Source organism: Chenopodium album, chromosome 6, assembly GCF_948465745.1.
Source record: "Chenopodium album chromosome 6, dcCheAlbu1.1, whole genome shotgun sequence".
Taxonomy (NCBI): domain Eukaryota; kingdom Viridiplantae; phylum Streptophyta; class Magnoliopsida; order Caryophyllales; family Amaranthaceae; genus Chenopodium; species Chenopodium album.
Window position 1 is genome coordinate 24,432,281 of NC_137839.1, and position 22,855 is coordinate 24,455,135.

The 22,855-nt window shown below is 35.5% G+C and overlaps 1 long non-coding RNA gene across 1 annotated transcript; it reads right to left on the bottom strand.

Annotated features, from left to right (window-relative positions):
* Positions 1-11,561: 11,561 nt before the first annotated feature.
* Positions 11,562-13,927, bottom strand: LOC145634758 (uncharacterized). Its single transcript, XR_014113533.1, has 2 exons — positions 13,374-13,927; positions 11,562-11,805 (listed from the first exon to the last, which is right to left on the bottom strand). It is a non-coding gene; the product is annotated as an uncharacterized LOC145634758 (long non-coding RNA).
* Between the last annotated feature and the right edge of the window lie 8,928 nt (positions 13,928-22,855).

The window sequence follows — 22,855 nt, forward strand, 5'->3', positions numbered from 1 at the left end:
GCTACAGTTTCTAATTCATTAAAGGCCCTTTTCCTAGTCAGAATGTCTTTCATAAATTTAGCATAAGCAGGTACTTGAGTGATTAAATCAGTGAAAGGAACTGTTACCTGCAGGTTTTTCACAACCTCTAAAAACTTACCGAATTGTTTATCAAGCTTACTCTTCAGTTGTCTATTAGGGAATGGAAGCTTGATAACTGGGCTCTGCACATCTCCTCCCTTATCCTGCGATTTACCCTGCAAAGAAGCATTAGTAGGGTTAGTATCTATTTGTAGCCCTGCAGGGCTAGCAGGATTACGGTTTGGTATAGAGGAATCTAGATCAGGAACTGGTCTATCTTCCTTTGGCATAGGAGGTCCATCATAATGTGAACCACTCCTTAAAGTGATTGCATTAGCATGATCTGTAGGATGGATAGGTTGTGATGGTAGAGCTCCCTGCTGACGGGATTGTAGGGTAGATGAAAGTTGTGCAATTTGATTGTCCATGATTTTATTATGGGCTAGGATAGAATCAATTTGCGCATCCCTACTCTCCATATGCTTTTGCATGTTGGCAAGCACTGCTCTAATTTCTGTCATGGCAGGGTCGGAAGATGATGAGGGTGATGCTTGGCTTTTCTGGCCATAATTAGGATGATAATATTTTTGCTGTGGTGGTGTTTGCTGTTGTGGTTGTTGTGGAGGTGGAGGATTTTGTACATTGGTACTCCGGTATGAAAGATAAGGATTATTTTTATAACCGGCATTGTAGGAATTGGAATAGGGGTTATTTTGCCTATAGGTTTGAAAGGCATTAACTTGTTCCATAGAGCTCCTACAATCTTGCTCCCAATGACCTACAATTCCACAATTTTCACAAAAAGCTTCATGGTTAGCAACAGCAAAAACATTAGCTACAAAGTTAAGAGCAGCAGTAAGATTATCTAATTTTTGACAAATAGATGTTAATTGAGCTTGCAAAAAGGATACGGAATCGACATTATGTTTTCCTTTATTTGCAAACCCTCTCGGATTCCCATATTGGGAATTGTATATTGCCATGTCTTCGATAACCTGTCCTGCATCATCCACATTTAAATTCATAAACCTCCCACTAGCTGCCGAATCTAGTACTGATCTAGAAGAATTTCCAAGTCCATTATAAAATGCTTGGATCAATTGCCATTGTGCTAGATTGTGGTGGGGGCACTCTCTCTGTAGATCCTTGAACCTCTCCCAAGCCTCATATAATGTTTCGTCGGCCTCTTGAGCGAAGTTCTGAATAGCACTCCTTAGCACCGCTGTTCTCTCTGCAGGATAATATTTATTATAAAATTCAAAGCAAGAGTTTCCCAGTCAGTAATACCAAGTGCAGTTCTATTCAAACCATTAAACCATAATTTTGCTTTGCCACATAATGAAAAAGGAAAAAGAATCTCCCTGATTTGGTCTTGCGTGACCCCGTCTTGTCTAATGGTGTTACAATATTGGCAGAAATCTGCGATGTGAAGATTGGGATCTTCACCCTTAGCTCTGCTGAACTGCTTCCTCTCTATCATAGTGATAAATTGGGGCTTGATCTCAAATTGAACTCCATCTAGAGCCGGAGTGGGAGTAAGGTGCGGGAAATCTGTGAGCTTCGGTTGCGAATAATCACTGAGTTTCTTCTGGGCCGTCATCTCTGATTCTGAATCTGAAGGAATATCTGTGTCACTAGAATCAGGGGGAGGATCTCTTCGATCGTTGTCCTCCTCAGAACCCGCCAGAATTTGTCTATAGAGTCTCCTTTGCCTATGAAAAGAACGCTCGATCTCAGGATCAAAAGGGATGTAACCTGATCTGGAACACCTGGGCATAAACAAAAAACTAAAGACAAATATGAGATTTGCCTCAAAGAACTAATGTTCTCTGAGGCAAAATGGGGGATAATCTAGACTACAAAAATATAATCAGAAAATAAAAATAAAACCGTTTCCCCGACAACGGCGCCAAATTTTGATAGGGTAGAGTCGTATCCCCTAATAAAAAATAATTACCTAAATCACTAACTACAGTAGATAGGGAAGTAGGGTCGAACTCCACAGGGAAACAAGTCTTTTTAATTCTAATTAATTATTATAATCTAAATTATCCAAGTAACCAATATTTTTAGGTATGAATTCTATACTACGAAGAATAAGTTTAGGGAGAAAAGAATCAATAATAAGGAAACCTAGGGTCACAGGTTCACCAATAATTAATATTCCGGGATAAAACGAAGTAATTAATAATTAACAATGCACAGATAACATGATTAACAGGCTCTCGCAATTTATTAATCAACATAGATCTAACAGGCTCTCGAAATTTACTAGACCTAAGTTCCTATTAAAATTAGCCTTTAATATTAAATCAACATCTGCTCGATTCATCAATTCAATATTGCTAAACATTCACAATCAAATTACTTCTGCTCGATTCATAATCTAACTGCAAAGAATTAAAACAATTCAATAGGAAATTATCATGCAATATCAATAATCAATAATAACAAACTATCCCTTCATATTAATTATGGATCCCCAAAAACCCTAGAATGGAACTACTCACTAATCATCATAACTAAGCCAATCAAGTAAATAATTAAAAGCATAATCAAGAAAACAATTAAAATAGCTGAAATTAAAAAGGGAAGAAATTGTACCAAAAATAAATCTGGAATTAAAGGAAGTATTAAGAACAAAAGTTTAGAGATAATTTAAGAGAGAGAAAAATACTAAGTAGAGAGAGAAAGTCTAAGAAAGAAGGTGACTAATAATTCCGTACAAAACGTATTTAAACCTCTCCTAAAACAACAATTAAAACTAAACTAATCAGCTTCTTAGAAAACACGCGCCCGATCGGGGGCGAAGGGCTGCCCGATTGGGCCCACCTTTTTTACAATGCCCTTTACTGATGTGCCGCGCCCGATCGAGCTTAGCTCACCAAATCGGGCGCGCCTCTTCCTTGAGGGTCCTTATGCGCGCAGCCGCCCGATCGGGCGTATGCTTGCCCGATCGGGCCCGGTCTTCTTCTTCGAGGCTTGAACTTCGATTGGGCTAGATTTCTCGGCCCAATTCGGATTTCCTCTCGGGTCTCGAATACTTGGTCCAAATTCCTCGTGATCCCAATTACCGAGCCCTTAATCACCGGCTCTCACCGATCCTGGGCTCCAAAAGTGGTCGTGTCCTTCTAGCTTCCGTAGTCGATCCAATAAAGCCCGGGAAAATGCTCCAAAAGTGCAATTTCCTTTAAAATACAACTAAAACTACGAAAACACTAGAACACACAAATTAGTAATAAAAGTGGCCCAAAAGAGACAAAAACACTACTAATAACGACCAAGGGACGGGGATAAAACACTATATAAACTAGACATATCAGCTTCCTTAAGCTTCCAACAATTTTCAGTAAGATGGCCCCTACCTTGGTGGTGCTTGCAATGTGCATTGGGGTTCCAATTAGCCGTCATCTTCTCGACTGGTGGGTCCCCAAATGGTCCAATAGGATTTATAAGACCTTTTGCATTTAATCGGTCAAATGCGGTGTCATAACTCATACCAATAGGAGTAAAGTTCCTCCTAAATGGTTTATTTTGTCTTTGATTATTCATAGTAAGGAATTTACTTAAGTTAAAGGTGCTAACATTGTTTGAGTGGGTGGTTTTGGAAGAAGAAGGATTGTCGTTCTTCTTGCCTTTCCAGCCACTGTTGGAGTTACTGTTTGTAGTTTTCAGTTTAGCCAGGTCGTCTTCAATATTGATTCGAATGTCATAGACGGCCTTGAAAGTATGGAGATTATTCTGGTATTTGAGATGCTTAAAGTACTTCTCTTGAAGGTTTTTGATGAATAACCTCACAATTCTTTTTCACTTGGCACCTCGATCATCTTAGCTGAGGTTTATCTCCATTTGTTGAAGAAAGAGGTAAAACCTTCATTCTCCTTCTGCTTGAGGATTTCAAGTTCCCTATAGCCAGTCTCAACTTGAATATTGCACTTGTATCTATCAATGAAAGCGTTTACTATGGACTCCCAAGTAGAGGTTCTTTATTTCTCAAGAGAAAAGAACCATTGTTGGCAAACGGTTTCGAGAGATAGGGAGAACAAAGAGGGAAACACCTTCTTGTCAATACCTTTAATACTCATTATTGTTTCGAAGGCTCTTAAATGAAAATAAGGGTTGTCAGTTGCTTTGAATTTCGGGATGTCGTTGGCATTGAACTTCTACGGAAGAAGATCCTTGTCCACCGAGACCCCTTGTGAGCTAATTCCTTGAAACTTATAGTCACTAGACAGTTTACTCAGACTCTCTTGCATGAGGTCCATTTGTTATTGTTTCTGAGGATCATCAATCTTGAGGGTTAAGACTTTTAACGCCTCAATCACGATAATCAATTGGTTCCTGAGCTCATTAACTTCCTCTTGAGTTGCCATTATTGTCTTAGCTTTCCTTTTACGAGCAATCGGTTTATCGAAAAGTTGGACTTGAATAAAAAGGTTGTCTTTGATCAAACGCCCTTCCTTTCTTGACCACGCGCTGTAAATTAAACCATTTCTGTTTTATTACTTGACTCAAATTGACTTTGATTTTACGGTTTTGAAAAAGAAAAGGCAAAAATAGGGTATATATTTTTGGGAGTTAAGTATGGGGTTCAAACAAGTGTTTAATTGGAGGATTAATATCTGACTTACCCCCCTAAAAAAATGATGGAAAATACGCGCATAAGACTCCCTTAGACATGGTCAAAGTGTGCTTTATGTGGTGAGTGTAAGTGACATGCTTTGACTCTTGTGTAAGACCATGGGACTTAGTGCTTAGACTCGATTAATGACTTAACAAGGTACTATTACCAGTTAAAATTAACTGAATCGACTAGAAAACTATGCAATTAGACATAAGGTGATGACTCGAGCAATAAATCGAACTGTCGACAAAACGACAGGACTGGCGCCTCTCTTTGCAGTGTAGCGTCAGACGACAGAATTGTCGCCAGGCGCTACACTCCACAGAGTGGCGCTGCAGTTTAAATCTTGGCGCCATTGCTGGAACGTCGATCTGGAACTGCTTTCGGTATTATTACTCTACAGGGTATGCCTAAAGTCGTACTAAGTCAACTCTGATTAAATTATTAAACTTTAATTACTCAAATTAATTAATTAATTAATTAGGCAAAGTTCTTTTTGTCATAAATCAGTTTATTTAATCTTAACACAAGTCAAATAAACGGTTAGGAAAAACACATAGAGGATGCACAACCAATAATGCACAAGTAGTCAAGTAGGCACAACATGATGCAATGAGTTTGCAACCTAACCATGGCTTTAGTTCTCTAAAGTTCGGGATATGGGTTAGTCAATAGAGGGTCCATGGTTAATTGTCTGGATGCACAGCGCGGAAGCCTAACCGTGAAGGGTTGGTGCGAGTGGATGGGATACGGAGAGTTTAGAAAAACTCGCTTCCATGGTTTGGTGAATTCAACATTCTCGGATGTACCCTTTGTTGCTCAGAGCGTTCAATCGGGTAGATGGAGCATGAATTCCCAGAGGGTTATGTCCATATGTAGAACACATATGGTTTTTAGAAAAGTGAGAAAAACACAATCAGGAAGTAAGATCGAGCAAATAGTGCTAAAAACTGGTCGAAATTAGAACGCATATTTCTTGCTCGGTATTGGAAGAACTTGGCGCCAGCAAACAGAGTCCAGCGCCACCTTTTGGCTTTAGCACCTGGCGACAGAAGCTGTCGCCTGGCGCTAACGTCAAATTGTTTGCGCTAGACTTTTTTCGTTGACGCTAATTCCTACATGCCTCAGCAGCTTTCTGTGCTAGATAAAATTTTTCAGTTTCGCGCAGCATCATTTCGATTCTAGTTGTGAAATATATTCCTCAAATCTCATCCACTCATTCTAAATCATTGCCGAAATAAATTTCAGGAATTAAAATAGAAATTCTCCCCAGTGGAGTCGCGAAAAAACTGTAGGGAATATTTCAGGCATTATCCCTAGCTTGAACCCCACTGTGATCATACACTTAAGTACGGTGGCGTCCAAAGGGAAAGAAGATAGATCAAAAGAGTCGTCAACAAGTTTTAGGAACTTGTAAACCGTTCGCGAGGTGAAGGTTACACCCCTTAACGATCCATGAGATCGTCAACTCCAATAGGTCTGGAACCATGACTGGTAGTTCGGGGATGAAGGTACAAATCCAACCTAAAAGAGATTGAACATGCCCTAATAATAGGCCTCTACTTTATTCTGATCGTATTCATGTGCGCTTTCTGACTAACATGCAATCAATAGGATTAACCCTAAACCTGTTTATCTATGTTGGTTGAATATTAATGCACAAATAAACTATTATTGGCGATCACTTGAATTATAATCAAATTAACCCTAAACAAGATTATTAATTATCTTATATAAGCGTGATTACAAGTACCAATTCCCTTTAAACATGCATAAAGGCGTGATCAAGCAATAAATAATAAATATCAAGTAACATAATAATAATCATAACAATAATGATCAATATTAATAATCATGTTAAAACATAATAATAGCAAGATCCTAGGCATGATACTAACAAGATTAATAACAAACCCTAGCATGTCACTAAACATTAATGATGAAATATATAGCCCTAACATGATACTAACAATCATAAATATTAGGAAAAATATAAAAGGCATCATACTTTGAATCATACTTGATATTAGGATTTTTTAGTTGTTACCCTAAACATGATACTAGGAAGATCAAAACACCCTAACATGATGCTAGGAATCATAATAACAACATAAGCATGATTTCTACATCATAATATCAATAAAAACCATTAAAGCACTTACTTGGATGCCTCGTATCTCTTTCTAATAACAAAATACACTCGTTAGTAACTTCAAGGAAAATAATAAACAATAATTAAATTAAATAATTGAAATAGAGATTAGGGACCAAACCCTCAGAAATTAAAACCTTTCACGTCTAGGGCGAAGGCAACTTCGAACAATGCTAGGTGTTTCTTGGTCTTGTGAATGCGAAATTGTGCTTGCAAAAGGGTTGGTTTAGAAAAGAGAGAAAGAGAGAATAAGCTTCGAGAGAGAAGAGAATTAGAGAGTATAAGAATTTATGAGAATTGGTGATTGTTGATGATGATAAACGGAGATTTTAGGAGGATATTTATAGAGAAAATCAGCTAAAAAGATAGAAAAACAAATCAGAGTTTCGACGAGGAAAAAACAAGTTAGCGCCAGTCGCTAATGTCTGCCGTTAGGCGCTAATTAACTTTTTCACGCGTTTTCTAAATTAAGATAAAATTTAGCCGTACAGAAGGGCAAAATTGTATTTTCCTTAAAAACACTTTTTTATTCTAATTAAAACTCTAAAAAGTCAACAAAAGTCAATTTATCAATGCTAATTGAATTAGGAATGAAAAGAACCTTCTAGAAGAATCTAGAAGACCAAAACCATTCCTAATTGCATTAGGAATGATAAATCCATATTAGCCCCTCCTCTAGATCATTGGGCCGCATATAAGGCTCAAACCGGGCCTAGTTTAGTAATTTGGCCATAACTTCCTCATTATTCATCGGAATTGGGCTTATAATATATCGTTGGAAAGCTATTTTGAATCCCCATCCAACTACACTATTATTGGACCCTTGCTATGGACCAAACCAAACTGGATTGACTGTTTTCTTAAAATAGGTTTTTAAAAACAGAGAGAAAAGAAAAGAAATTAAAAGTATCTGCAACACTAAACTTTCCACACTTTCACTTCATTCGATTATGATTCGACGTGAAAGGTTCTCATCACCGGGTTTGGTTTTGGGGAGACACAAATGGGTGTCTACACATACAATAGTATTTTTCTATGTATAACTTTTTCTTGTATGTAATTCATAATTATTTTTATTAGTTGTGTATATAATACTTCTTAAGTTTTAGAGTATTTATTTAGTATGATATAATTTTCTTTTTATTTTGTAATTACAAAACTTTCATTTTATTTTACAATTACATTTAAATTTTTTAAATTAGACACAATATTAAACTAATGATAAATGGTAGAAATTACCATGCATAACACGAGATCTAACCCAGTGATCGACTAATTATGAGACAGGTGGACTTTAAAGGTTTTAAGTAAACATGTTTTAAATATTTAAATATTTTCATACACCAAAGCTTGTATCAATTCTTTGTAAGTTTTTTAGATTTTTTTTTTAAAAAAAAAACAGCTAAAAACTACTTTTAAATATTATATCTCTCTCCTCTCACGGTTCTCACCCAAATCCACTATCTTTTTTTTTTATTATATATTTTCTCTCACATTCATTACTTTTCTATAAATTACTAACCCCCTTATCTTTCTTTTATAATTTTTTAATACTCCAACTACCCCACTCACCTCTTATTTTATTTAAGTCAATTAGATTGCCTAAAAATATGTGCTGGTCAAACTGTGACACTTATTAAATACGGAGGGAGTAATTAAACTGAGTTTATAACAAACGAAAGGACAATAAAGTAACATAAGTTACTATTGGCATAAGAAGCCCTTACACAATACTAATTAAGGTCATTAACGATATTTACCTTTAAGCTATTACAACGAGTGAAGACAATGCATATAAGGTTTATCAATATACATTTAAACATGTGATGAGACTATTGATAGAACGAGGGAAGTTGGTGATGATGTTTCGTGTTGTGCAAGGTATTTCCAACATACAATTAAAAGTCTATGAATGTTGTTGAAATGGCGGAGACAACCAAAATCAGTATGTCTTACCCTAAGTGACCCTAATAATTCAGATGGATAGAATACTCTTGAGATCTATGCTGCATACATGTCAATCACATTTCTTTGCGATCTGACAAAACCATATCTTATACTTCCTCCGTCTCATAATATAGTTCATATTGTGTTTTTTCACGGTATTTAAGAAATGGGAGGAGAAATGGAAAAAACTAGACAAAAGTTAGACAAAATTACAAGGCAAGTGGGTAATTTGATGGGAAAAAGTGAAAACTACAATTATAGACAAAAGTTAGAGAGATAAAGTTAAAAAATACAATGCAAGTGGATAAGTTAAAAGGGTGGGTAATACTTTGGCTCGTCTTGTTGCGAGATGGGATACTAGAGGTTGTAATGAATACGTTTGCTTAGGTCTATTCCCTCAAAGCCTACAAACTTTGGCGGAACTTGACCTCATTTAATATATTCCCATTTTGTTTGTTTCAAAAAAAAAGTTAGGGGTAAATTAGAAAGTTCAATGAATAAAGTAAAAAAATAAGGGTATAATGGTCTTTGCATACTATTCAAAATAGAAAAAGGGACCACATTTTGGGTCTCTAAAATAGGAAAACAAAAAATATATTGTGGGAAGGTGGGAGGATTACATATGGAGCGATTGTAATCAGTTTTTTTGGGGATTAAATTCGCTGGATTATTGAAGCAAAATTGTCATCGGCGAGTTCAATTGCGTGAAAATCGGTTCAACATTTACGGCGCTATCGTTTGAGTATAATGAATTTGGTGTAATTCTCGGCCTCGAATTTCTTAAAGTTACGATCTTTCTGGTGATTCGAAGCCATGTAAGTCTTTATTTGTGTTGAATTTTATTATGCTCTATTATTTTGAAAATTTGGGCAAATATTGTTTATTATGTTTATTAGTTGAATATATTATGATATTCACATTATTTAATCGTAGTTGGTTTAATTGGGATGCTATTTTTGTATGTGATTGGTTTAATTGTCGTGCATGCAATTTTGGCTGTTATTGATCTCACTGTGATGCTATTTGTTAGGCTCATAGGTGTTGTTGTTGTTGTTGTTTTTTTTTTTTTTTTTTTTTTTTTTTTTTTTTTTTTTTTGTGTGATATGTGCAGAATGGATGATAATAGAGTACTACAATTTCAGTACATGGGTAAGGATGTAACTGTTTTAGTTGATGATACTAATAGGGCCAGTCTGATTGATTTAGTCATAGAGTATTGGGACAAAGCTAAAGAGAACAATGTCCCAACACCCACATATCCGACTTTTAAATACGTGTTTAACATGAAGCATGTTGATCTCAAGAATGATAGTGACTTGGTGAGCATGTGGGCTAAATTACGTGATAAAAAGGAGATTTACATATGGGTTGGTGAAATTGATGAGCCTACTGAGGTTGTGTTGGGAGTACAAGAAGGAGCTTGTCAAGGAGTTTGTCCCTTAGTGTAGAAGAGCCAACTAACCAGGACACTATGATGAAGATGATCAGGCTTACAGCCCAAGTGAGAGTGACTCAGACACAAATGAAAGTGTTGATACAAAAGATGGTTTGTCTAAGGATGAATATGGAATTATGATTGAAGATCACTTTGATGCTTATGATGACTATCAGTTTGACAATGAGAAGGATGAAAATAATTACTTTGCTAGGTATACAACAATGGAGAGGTTTATGAAGAGAAGGAATTTGGAAAAATTGTATTGAAACCATGGCAGTTATTCCTAGACAAACAACACTTAAGAGATGTTGTTAGGGACTACTGCATTCAATTTGGTTTTTCAGTGATTGTTGATTATTCTAACAATCAAAGGTATACAGTGAGACGCTTAGATGCAGATTGCAACTGGAGATTACATGCATCTGTATTGCCAGATGGTACTACATGGGCCATTAAACTGATTGAGAACCTCGAACACACATGCAAAGGCTTAGAGATGAAGAATGACATGGTTAATTTGAAATGGGCAGTGAGGGTGTTAATGGATGACATTAGAGCAAATAATGGCATCCCTGCAAAGGCTTTAAATGAGTTGTTGTGGCAAAGATATGAGGTGGAGATGTATCAGAGCACCTTGTACAGAGCTAGAACAAAGGCTCTACAAGAGATCCATGGTGGCCATGATGAATCATATAGAGATCTTCCAGTCTACTATGATGTTATAAAATCCCTAAACCCTAATTCACTAGCATTTTGTGCATGGGATCCTGAGAACCACCCAGAAAAGCCACTTGCATTCTCAAGCATATTCATTTCTTTTAAGGATGCATTGGATGGATTGATTGCTGGATGTAAGAGCTTGATAGGTGTAGATGGAGAACATTTAAAGGGAGACTATGGTGGGGTTTCGCTATCTGCAGTGGCTTTGGATGAAAATAATGAAATATTTCCTATAGCTTGGGTAATTGTCTCTGGAGAGGATGTTGAAACTTGGAGGTTCTTCATATGGCACTTGAAGAATGCTTTGAACACTACTACAAAATTGGCCAAAGAGACCCGTTTAACTTAGTCAAAGAGACTGCCTTAGAGGCGGTCTCTAATGCAGCGGTCTCTTTGGCAAAGAGACTGCTTTATTATAAGCGATCTCTAGAATGGGAAAGCTGAGACCGCCTCTTAAAGATAAGCGGTCTCAATTTTAATAAAGTTGAGACTGCCTCTATAAGAAAAGCAGTCTCAATTTTGAGAAAGTTGAGACTGCCTCTATAAGAAAAGCGGTCTCAATTTTTAGAAAACTAAGACTGCTTTTTAAGCGTAACGGGTCTCTTTGGTTTCATTTAAAATAAAAATAAATAAACGTATTTAATTTCATTTTTAAATTTAAATTACAGTATATGCTATATTTGTGGAAAATTGAAAGTATCAATTACAAAAAAGTTGAAATTCTACAATAAAAAATGTACACCGTATGAAAATTATTGTAATCTACATTACAAAAATAATTACTCAACATAAAGTATAGCTAAAGTGCTCCAACTTCTTCCTCTCCTTTGTTTTGAGGATTTTGTTTTTGTGAAAACAACATATCTGTCAAACCAATAACCACATAATTAATAAATCAATTATAATTGAGATTATTTAGAAGGAAAAATTGCCCGGAATAATCCGACCTTAGGCTCATCCGCTCAAAATAATCCCACCTATTGATTATTTTTAAATAATCCGACTTTTATACCCAATCCGCTTAAAATGGTCCCAACCGGTCATGTAACCTGTAATAACAAGTTACTTGACACGTGTCACCCTATGATTTGTCAAAAAAATAAAAATAAAAAAAATAAATTTTAAAAAAAGTTAAATGTTTTTTTTTTTTTTTATTTCAGTTAAATGTTTTTTTAAAAAATAAATAAATAAAATTAATAGTTATTTAAATATCACCAGTCCACCACCAGCCCAAGTGGCTCCGGTCACCCCGGTCACCCATCCAAGTGGCTCCGGTCACCCAGACCATCGACGCCGGCAGCGCGCCTAAACCCCCTTCCCTGAACCCCGCCTCCCTCCCTCACGTCTCTCGAAACCACCGTCTCCCTCCCTCCCTCCCTCACAAAACCACCAACCAAACCCCTAACTCTAGCGCTGGCGTCGCAACGACCACCACCCTCCCTTCCGGCCAGCCCACGAAATCCAGGAATAGGCGAGGTTTCCGTCCCCTGATCCCATCACGATCCCAGCCCCCTCCCCGTCTCCGTCTTTACGGCCACGCCCCCCGTTCCCTGTCCCTTTTAAGGTCGCGCCGTCCTCCCCGACCTCAATTCAGGCCGCCTGAAACTGATTGATATCCCAACCCAACCCCAAAACCCTTTCAAAAATCGAAACCCACCACGCGAACGCAATTCAGGCCGCGCAACCTCAATTCATCTAGCGTGGTGGGTTTCGATTTTCGAAAGGGTTTTGGGGTTGGGTTGAGATATCAGTTGGTTTCAGCCGGCGGGGGATTTGGGTCTGGGTGGAGCGGTGATTTCCGGTCTGGGTAGGGTGGTAGCTCTAGGGTATGGGTTTGGGTGGTGGTGGGGATGGTGGTGGTTGTGGTGTGGCTTGGGTGGTTGTTTTTTTTATTTTTTATTTTTTTTATTTTTAACTTTTGTATATTCTTTTACTTTTTTTTATTGTTATTTCTTTTTTAATTATTTTGGACGAATCAAGTTATGACACGTGTATATTGAACTTAATAAAAAAAAATGTACTTCTTCAACCGGTTACTGGTCACCCGGGACTATTTTGAGCGGATTGGATATAAAGGTCGGATTATTAAAAAAATAATCCAAAGGTGGGATTATTTTGAGCGGATGAGCCAAAGGTCGGATTATTCCGGGCAATTTTTCCTATTTAGAAAACTTAACTGAAAACTTGAACAACTAAAATAAAAGATTCCCGTCAAAGAAAAAAACTAAAATAAAAGATTAACACACAAGCACAAGAATTCATGAAAATTCTTACAATAATCAATAACAAGGATTAAAACAGAAGACATAGAAGATCAAGACCCATATTATTATTTAACAAATCCTGAAAATATGTTGATAGTTAGTTGAGAGTCAAAATCATTCCAGACACAAGTAAATCAAAAAAATAATCATTAATACAAAACAACTTACCATTAAAACGATGAACGCTAAACAAAAGCGAAATCAAACAGCAGATCTACAATTAATGCAGATCCTTGTGGTGGAGTTGCAATTGTTAGTGTTCGCGGCAAGGTGGAATACCTCTATATAACCTTGTTGTATAATACCTAAATAAATCCAAAATCAGTAAATTTTCTCAAAAATGTAAACAATCAACAAAATCGAAGATTCTTAGGCGAACAGAGTTATGCTGGATTTGAAAGAGGAGGATGCGGGTCATGATTTTCACTCGACTTAGTCGGATATAAATCGAGCCCATAAATTGCTTAGGTCGGGTGAGAAGATAGATTAGGAGGAGGTGGATTATGGTGGTGGTGGTTAATTCATTTGTTGGGTTTTGTTTACAGAAAAGTTGGAGAGAGAGAACGAAGGAGATGAAGCGGCGGGTACGGTTGTAATGAAATGAATGAACTGATGAAAAAGCTTATTAGGGTTTTATGTTTTTTATATCTGTAAATTAGGGAGACCGGCTAAGTTGTCATGGGTCTCTTTTAACTTTTTCTATTTTTTAATTTTTAAATAAAATAATGAGAGACCAGTTATGTACTAACACAGGTCTCTCCTTTTTAAATTAAAAATAAAAAAAAAAATTCAAGAGAGACTTGTTCTGTACTAACACAGGTTTCTCCTTTTTAAATTTAAATAAAAAAAAAAATCAAGAGAGACCTGTTATCTATATTAAAATGTCTCTGTTGAATATTCACCTTTTATCATATAACCAAAGAGACCGGTTATTTGTAATATTGGGTCTTTTGAAATAAAGAGACTTGTTATCTACTTAAACGGTCTCTTATTTACGGTCTCTTTGTCCAATTTTGTAGTAGTGGAAAGATAGTGGCAGGGGGGATGAGTGGTGTATCATCTTTGACAGGCAAAAGGTTAGTAATGTTTACTCTAGTATTTTAAATGGTGTATTATCTTTTTAACTGCACATGTAACTTAAATAATGTGTTTTTCACATACCAGGGTATTGATGTTGCAATCACTGTTTTTTGGCCTAAAGTTGGTAGGAGATATTGCTGCAAACATCTCCTCAAGAACTTCAAAGGCACCTTCCTAGGTCTGTTGATGTTTTCTCTCTTCTGGAAAGCATGTGGGGCTTACAACCCTTTCACTTTTAGAAAGGCTGTGGAAGCCTTACAAAAGGCAGGCCATGCAACACTGGTATGGTTTTCAAAGTTTGGACCCCAATCAACTTGGTCTAAGAATGCATTTAATCCTGTAGTAAAGTCTGATTTGAACAAATCAAACTTTGTTGAGAGCTTTAATGAAACATTAGGGGTGGACAGATGCAGGCCTGTCTTGACTTTACTTGAAGGTATACAATCATTAATTTGCAAACCTTAGTTTATCTGTGATAACCTTAACACACTATGACCATAATTTATTATTGTTGTTAAAGAGTTAGAAGAGTGACAATGGTAAGGATGGCCACAAGAAGACAAGTGTATGAGAACTGGAATGATGACATATGCCCAAATGTGATAAAGAGACTTCAATTTATAAGCCAAGAGTCAAGATCATGTAAGTGCTAGCTATCGGGAGAAGGAGAGTATGAAGTTCTTGATGGAAAATCAGTTCTTGCTATGAACCTCAAAGATAAGACTTGTGTGTTTAATAAATGGCAGCTAACTGGTTTGACATGTAACATGCCATGAGGTCCATATTGCACTCTAATGATGATCCAAAATAATATATTAGTGACCCATTCTAACAATATCAAGTCTATCCCTGATAAACAACAGTGGCCTGAGAGTAACCATCTACACCTAGCCTTACCAAAAATGAAAAAGGGAATTGGAAGGCTAGCCAGAAATAAAAGAAGAGAAGAGGGAGAGAAGTCTAAGGGAAAGAGATCAAAGACTGTCAAATGCAGCAAATGTCAGTGTTTTGGACTTAATGCACAAACATGCAAGGGAGGGTTAACTGGAAAAGAAAGGGCAGCAGTAGCAAGTGCAACAACAATCATCAACAAGAGAAAACAACCAATAAAGGGGGTGTCTTTATCCCAACCTAACCCCACTACAACTGCATCAACATCAAAGAGGGCTAAGAAGGGTGTTTCATCATCTCAACCAACTTAGTGTTAAGGAATTAGTTCTATTTGCTGTTATTTTACTAAGTTAATATTGTTGAATCTTTTGAGTACTTTCTTAAATGGATTATGAGTTTTGGATTACATTGTAATGGTTTGAAATTTTTGACAATGATTATGTTATATCTGATGTTAGTTTGGAATACTGCCTTTTTTTTTAAGGTTTGAAATTAATTGACTCGGATGTTCAATCTAGTTATGAGTAATTTTGGGCAGAGTGTGTATTATTTTGCAACAATATTTTGAAGCAAACTGACAGTACAATTATGAACAAAAAAATGGATGCAAAATCAGTTCATAAAACAAACACTTTTTTATTCATACTCAAACCATTGCCATACATTTAGTGATTTTATAGTGCATCGATTTAGATTACATTTTCACAGCCATTTTAATAAACTTTAATATTTCATCTTATTTTCCTTTCACAGCAGCAAGCTTGGGATTATTGAAAAGTCAATAATTTTCACCCTAAAATAATGTAATGGTGTATTAATCTGGACTATCTATCGTAATTTTAGTGCAAGTTAATTTTGATATGTTTCTGATTATGTTTTTTTTATCTACACTTTTGGGTGAATTTGATGTCTGATATATAAAACAATGATATGACACACAAATCAAAAGGAGTTGATTGTATGGAAGGAGTTGTTTAAGGAAAGTTTACCATTTCAGATGGGAACGCGCTATTATTTACTTTAAGGGTTGAAACCTGATACTTGGTAAGAAGTGAAGATCTCATATTCAGCTACTGTATGTAATTTATAACATGATTTGAACTTGTGTATTTTTCTGTGGGATATCGTTGATTGCTTGCTTATTGATGGCCAGATGGGTTTTGTTTGTGTTACATTTACCGGCTATGTTTTCTTTACAGTTGAAGAGAGGTGTTTTTTATGCTGCAATGAACAGGCTAAGGAAATATCTCAACATTGAGAAACTGATGGGATCAATCGTCAGGTTAGAGTAAGTTCATTATATATCAATGGTGATCTCATGGTTTATTATATTTTATTTGGGCTATGGACAGGGTGGATTATATGTTCTGATAACTATGGAGCCTGAGGGATTTGTTGCAATACCTGGTGTTCAGGAAAGGGAGAACATTTTGCTATGGATAGGGCGTATTGTATGTTCTGATAACTATGGAGCCTGAGGGATTTGTTGCAATGTCTGGTATTCAGGAAAGGGAGAACATTTTGTTCAATATATAGGTATGCTGCTTTCTTGTCTTTGGTTTGGAATGAGTACTTCATTGTCATGGGCTGAAACATGCTTAGATGTTTGGTTAGGATGCTTAGAGTTTATGTACATATATTTATGACCAGCTAATATGTATTCATGCCTATTGAGATGAGCTATTTTGTTCACCTTATTAGATAGAGATAAACTTGATGTTTAATTTACTGTGAAACAGTGAATTGGCCAAGTGACCAAATAAATTTTTCTCTTATGCTTTGCATTGAACATGTTTCTTTTGCTTCCTATCTTCTATTTTCATCCTTATCAAACAATTCCTCATTTTAGTTCTTCGCTTATTCCTGCTTTTTATATGTGCCGATACATGAACTTGTGCCAGTTACTCATCCAGCCTAACTATGACAGTTTGTGATGAGCTAATGTTGGGCATCCCCCATAAAGTTGGTTGGTTGTAGCATTCGCATTCCTATGTGTAGTGGTGGGTTTTTCTATGTAGTGGTGGGTCAAGTTCCTTGGGCTTACGGTAAACTTTCTTCTGAAAAGACTCGATATTTGGCAACTTAAATCCTCAAATAAATGAAGTTTTGGACTCTGTAGTTTGTTCTTCACCTCTGTTTTGGATTCCAATATTTGATTGGAATTTATTGATCGAATATTTGTTCATATATTATGCTATCTTACATTTGCAGACTCAAATTGATCAGTCAAATATTCAATCTGGTATACTAATTGCCAGTCAGCTTGCAAATTCTCTTTTTATAGTTGGAAAACAATTGGGTATTGCTGCAGATCGCAGTGACTTATTCCCTATAGTTGACCTCCTGTCTCAAGAACCCTTCGCTAACCTCCTATCTCATTCCCTATGCTATCTTACATTTCCCATTTTGTTTAGCCATGGAAGTATTAAGAGAAATTGAGAAGAAAAAGAATAGGGAATACGAATAGAATTGGGGGTTTAGGGTTTATATAAAGGGGTAATTGATTAAGGAGTGAAAGCAGCATATACGGGGAAGTGAATTTTTAGAAGGGTAGGTTTGTAATTGTGTTATTAGTAAACCATGGTTGACAATAATTAGGTAAAGGTTTAATTAATGTTACCAGTAAATTAGTGTTACTAATTGGTGATTACCAATGATAATCCAAAATTTTGCATTCTACTATTGAGAAAAAACAAAAGTTGGGTGTTACTGGTGAGAATTTCCCAAAAAAAAAAAAAAACAGTTGAGATTATATTAATAAACTGAGTTTACAACAAACGAAAGGACAGTAAAGTAACATAAGTTACTATTGGCATAAGAAACCCTTACACAATACCAATTAAGGTTATTAACAATATTTACCTCTTTTTTATAAAAAAATAATAAAAATTATTTACCTCTTTCTTTTGTACTCCTGGAGTACCATGCACAAGGTACTCCAGGTTGTGTACATTTTATGTTATTTGATGTAAACTTCTTATTATTTTAATTTGTATATATGTTATTTTTAAATTAATTATATGTTATTCCGTATGGACATTCTTTTGTAATCATGAAACAAAAAGTTTTTATTGTTTCATGTTATTTCAAAATGTGTATTATGTTATTCAATTATTATTTTTTTTTTTTGAAACAATATTCAATGATGTATTTCACGTTATTTTACTATACAATAATGTTATTACATAAATTTGATCATTGTATACGAATGTTACTTTATGTAGTGCATTATGCTATTCAGTATTATATAACTCTATGTTATTTGATTGAAAACCTTTTGTTAGATAATATTATATGCTATGTTCACCAGGCCAGGCCATATTCATCTTTTTCGATTTTATTCTCTGTTTTTATTTAGCTACTTCCTCTAAAAAAAGTTTAAAAAAATAACACAAGTTTTTGGAAAAATAATACAATATTTAATTAATATAAAAAAAAGTTATATTAAAAAAATAACCCCAAGTTTAAGCAAAATAACCTCATACTTAAAAAGATCGTCATATGATTTAAACTAAAATAACGCAATTCAATGTTTTAACAAAAATTCAAAAGACTGATATAATAGATACTAACACAATGTTTAAGCAAATAACATTATAGTTTAGCAAAATAATATAAGGATCAATCCAAAATAACTCATGATTTTAACATAATAACGTGTATAACATGATAGTATGGTACCCAAGGACTCGAGGAGTACCATACTTGATATGTCCATTTTATATAGTATTTTACCCCCGTCCCTTGGTCATAATTAGTAGTGTTTTTGGCTCTTTAGAGCCACTTTTGTTACTAATTGGTGTTTTCTAGTGTTTTCGTAGATTTGGTTGACTTTTGTAGGGATTTGCGCTTTTGGAGCATTTTCCCGGGATTTTATGGAGTATCTACTAGCATTGGAGATGCACGACCATCCTTCATAGCCCAGGGCCAGTTAGAGCCATCGAACCAGTGATTAAGGGCTCGGTATATGTGATACCAAGGCATTTGGACTGAGTATTCAAGACCCGAAGAGGAAATCCGAATTGGCCCGAATAATTGGAGCCTAATCGAAGTCCAAGGAGTAGCCCAAGAGTTTCGCCCAGCCGGGCGGGGAAGAGAAGCTGACGCCCGAACTCGCGCTCGGCCGGGCGCGAGAGATGCACCTGAGAGGGAAAAGGCGGGCACGATCGGGCGGTGCCTCGCCCGATCGGGCGCGTGTCAGCATTTGTAGATTTTTAATCTTCGTTTAAGTTTGTTTAGTTTAGGATTCTTGCTTAATATAAATACTTTTCCGTTAAGCAAGTTTAGGATTATTCTTTTTACTCTTTCTTACTTTCTCTTAGACTTTCTCTCTCTACTTAGCTCTTAGATTAGTTTCTCTCTCTGTACAACTTTGTTCAATTCTTTACTCAACTCCTTAATTCAGATTATTTTGGTAACGATTTCTTCTACTTTAATCTCAGTTATTTACTTTAATTATTTCATCATGTCTTATTTTATTGCTTTGATTAGTTTAGGTTTAATTATGTGTGAGTAGTTTTCTTTCTAGGGTTTGTGGGGATCCATAAATAATATGAAGGGGTAATTTATTGTTGTTAATTATCAATGCTAGATTAATTTCCTATTGATTGATTTAATGCTCCGTGACTAGATTAGGCCTGATCTTTTATGCATGAGTTTGTCAATATTGATTCGAGAGATGAGAATTGATGTTAAGGTCTAGTTTCAATAGGCAGGTTAATTTATAAATGGTTAAGTCGAGATTTGAGAGGTGAGATTTAATACCGGTAGATTAATTATGTGATTGTAATACGTAGCGAAAGCCCTTTATGATCTGATTAATTTATGCATTGATGTTTGATTATTAGGCTTTACCCTGGAATATTGTTTATTGGTGAACCTATGCCCTAAGTCTTTTATTCATTGATTTTCTCTATTTTTATTCTTCCCTACTTTTACTCTTAGTAGTTTAGTATTCCTTTGATTACAATATATTGGTTACTTTATAATTTAGATTGTTTTAATTAATTAGGAATAGAAAGACCAGTTTACCTGTGGATTCGACCCTACTTCCCTATCTACATTAGTTAGAGGATTTAGGAATTACTTTTGATTGGGTGATATGACTTTAGCCTTTCAATACTCCAGGAGTACTTAAGCCTCTTTCATTGATAGAACGAGGGAAGTTGGTGATGATGTTTCGTGTTGTGCAAATCAGCCCCTTCATCATCACTTAAATTAATTGCTTCGCCTTGTGCAAAGAATTGCTTTGACCTTTGTTCGAACCTTCCCCTTGCTTTCTAGTGGCAATTTTTCCAAGACTTCCTCTTCCATCATCATGTCCTCTTCAGTATCAAGAACATTAAACCCCGATCCACTAGAACCACCCTTACTAGAATTAGCTTGGACACCATTAGCATGCTCTTTATTTTTCTTTCCAGTCACTCTACCTTTTGAAACCTCTTCCAGTTGCTTAGGTCTAGTGACATTCACTAGGTAGGTGAAAAAATGAAATTGGCACCGGTTTAAAACCCCTCAATGCCACCGGTTTGAACCGGTGCCAATGTGGGGGGTGCCAATTACTTAGATGAAAAGCCACCGATTCAAACCGGTGGCAAAAATGGTTATTGGCACCGGTTAACCGGTGCCAAAAATAACCCCAAAAAAATTTTCCATTGCTTTTGGCACCGGTTAACCGGTGCCAAAAATCCCCAAAATATTATTATTATTATTATTTTTTGTCTTTTTACAGTATAAATATAATCGAAATTTTTTTAATCGAACACAAAATATAAATCGAACATCACAATCAATATAATCGAATCTCTACAGTATATATATAATCAATTTTTTTATAGTATAGATCAAATCAATTACAACATATAATTAAAAAAAAATACAATATAAATAAATAAAAAATTTTACAACATCACAATAAAAAATAACCCCATACAATATCTAAATCAATATATACTTGCATCTTGATTCTTGCATCAATATATCTGAACCAATTACAACCAAAAAAAAAATTGATTAAAAGAAATTACAGTAAACACCCAGAAAATAAAAAACAAAAACCCAGAAAATAAAAAACAAAAACCGATTAAAATAAAAAACAAAAACCGATTAAAACCCAGAAAATAAAAAATAAAAATCGATAAAAACAAAAACCCAGAAAATAAAAATCAAAAACAAAATAAAATCGCTTAAATTAAAAAAAATTGATTAAAATAAAAAAAAACCCAGAAAATATAAAAAAAAAAAACGAATTAAAATCAATTAAAATAAAAAAAATCGATTAAAAAATCGATTAAGACAAAAACCAGAAATAAAATACAAAAACGAAATAAAATCAATTAACATAAAAAAAATCTTGGATTAAAATAAAAAAAAACAAACCCAGAAAATAAAAAATAAACGAACTAAAATGGATTAACATAAAAAAAAATCGATTAAAAAACCGATTAAAACAAACACCCAAAAAAAAAAAAAAAACCGAATAACCTCGACTAAACCTCGAATTGGTGGAAAAAACCCCAGAAAAAAAAAAGAATTAAAATGGATTAACATAAAAAAAAAATCGATTAAAAAATCGATTAAAACAAAAACCTAGAAAAAAACCGAATAACCTCGATTAATCCTCGAATTGGTGGTGGTCTTCGATTAAAATGGTGTTGCATGTGGTGGTCTTCGTGGTGGTGCAAGTGGTGGTCTTCAATAGAAAGAAAGGGGGACACGAGGGAGAAGGAGATGAGGGAAAAGGAGGTGAGGGAGAAGGAGATCGAGAAAGAGAAAGAAAGAGAAAGAGAAGAAGGAGATTAGGGGGCAGGAGGAGGAGAGGAGAGAGAATTGGCGTGGAGAGGAGAATGCATGAATTAGGGTTGGGGCTGAGTAGAAATAGGAGAAAGGGCCGCTTTTTTTTTTTTTTTTTTTTTTTTTTTTTTTAATAATTAAAAGGTCCAGTCCATAAAGGCACCAGTTCAAACCGGTGGCCTTTCTGTTTTTGCCACCAGTTTGAAGTGAACCAGTGCCTTTTATTCTGGTTCAGCTTCCCACCAATTTTGTAGGCCATTTTTGCCACCGGTTTGGACTGAACCGGTGGCAATTAGGGGGTGCGTTTTTGATATTTTCTACTAGTAATTATCTCCAGGCCCTTGTTTTTTATTCTCCCCAACTCGACTCTTAGGAGAATTTTTCTAACATTTCTTTGAACCAACATCCATGACCCAAATTTGTCTTTCTCCTTAGGCCTCTCCCTGATTAATTGACTTTTATCAAAGACCCCTTGATAGCCTCCTGATCGATTATCTTGCTTGTCTAGAGCATCAGATTGGCTTCCAAAATTAGGGCATGAATCTTCTTTATGGCCTAAACAACCTCACTTAAAGCAGATCATCTTCAAACCCTTATATTGAATCTTCCATATCCTCCCATTCAATCTGAATATCGATAAGAGAGGTTAAGAAAGATCAACCTCAATGTAGAACCGAACATACTGACCACGATCTTTAGATTCTGTGTTCCTATCAATTTTGATAACTTTTCCTATTTTTTATTCAATTTTATGCAAGAACTGACTATCAAAATACTCCACTAAAAGCTGTGGTATCCTGACCCAAGTTGTTAGGGCTTTGATAGATTCCTCATCCGACACAAAATTTAGCACCCACTTTCTAATGGTGAGATAACTATCTCCTATC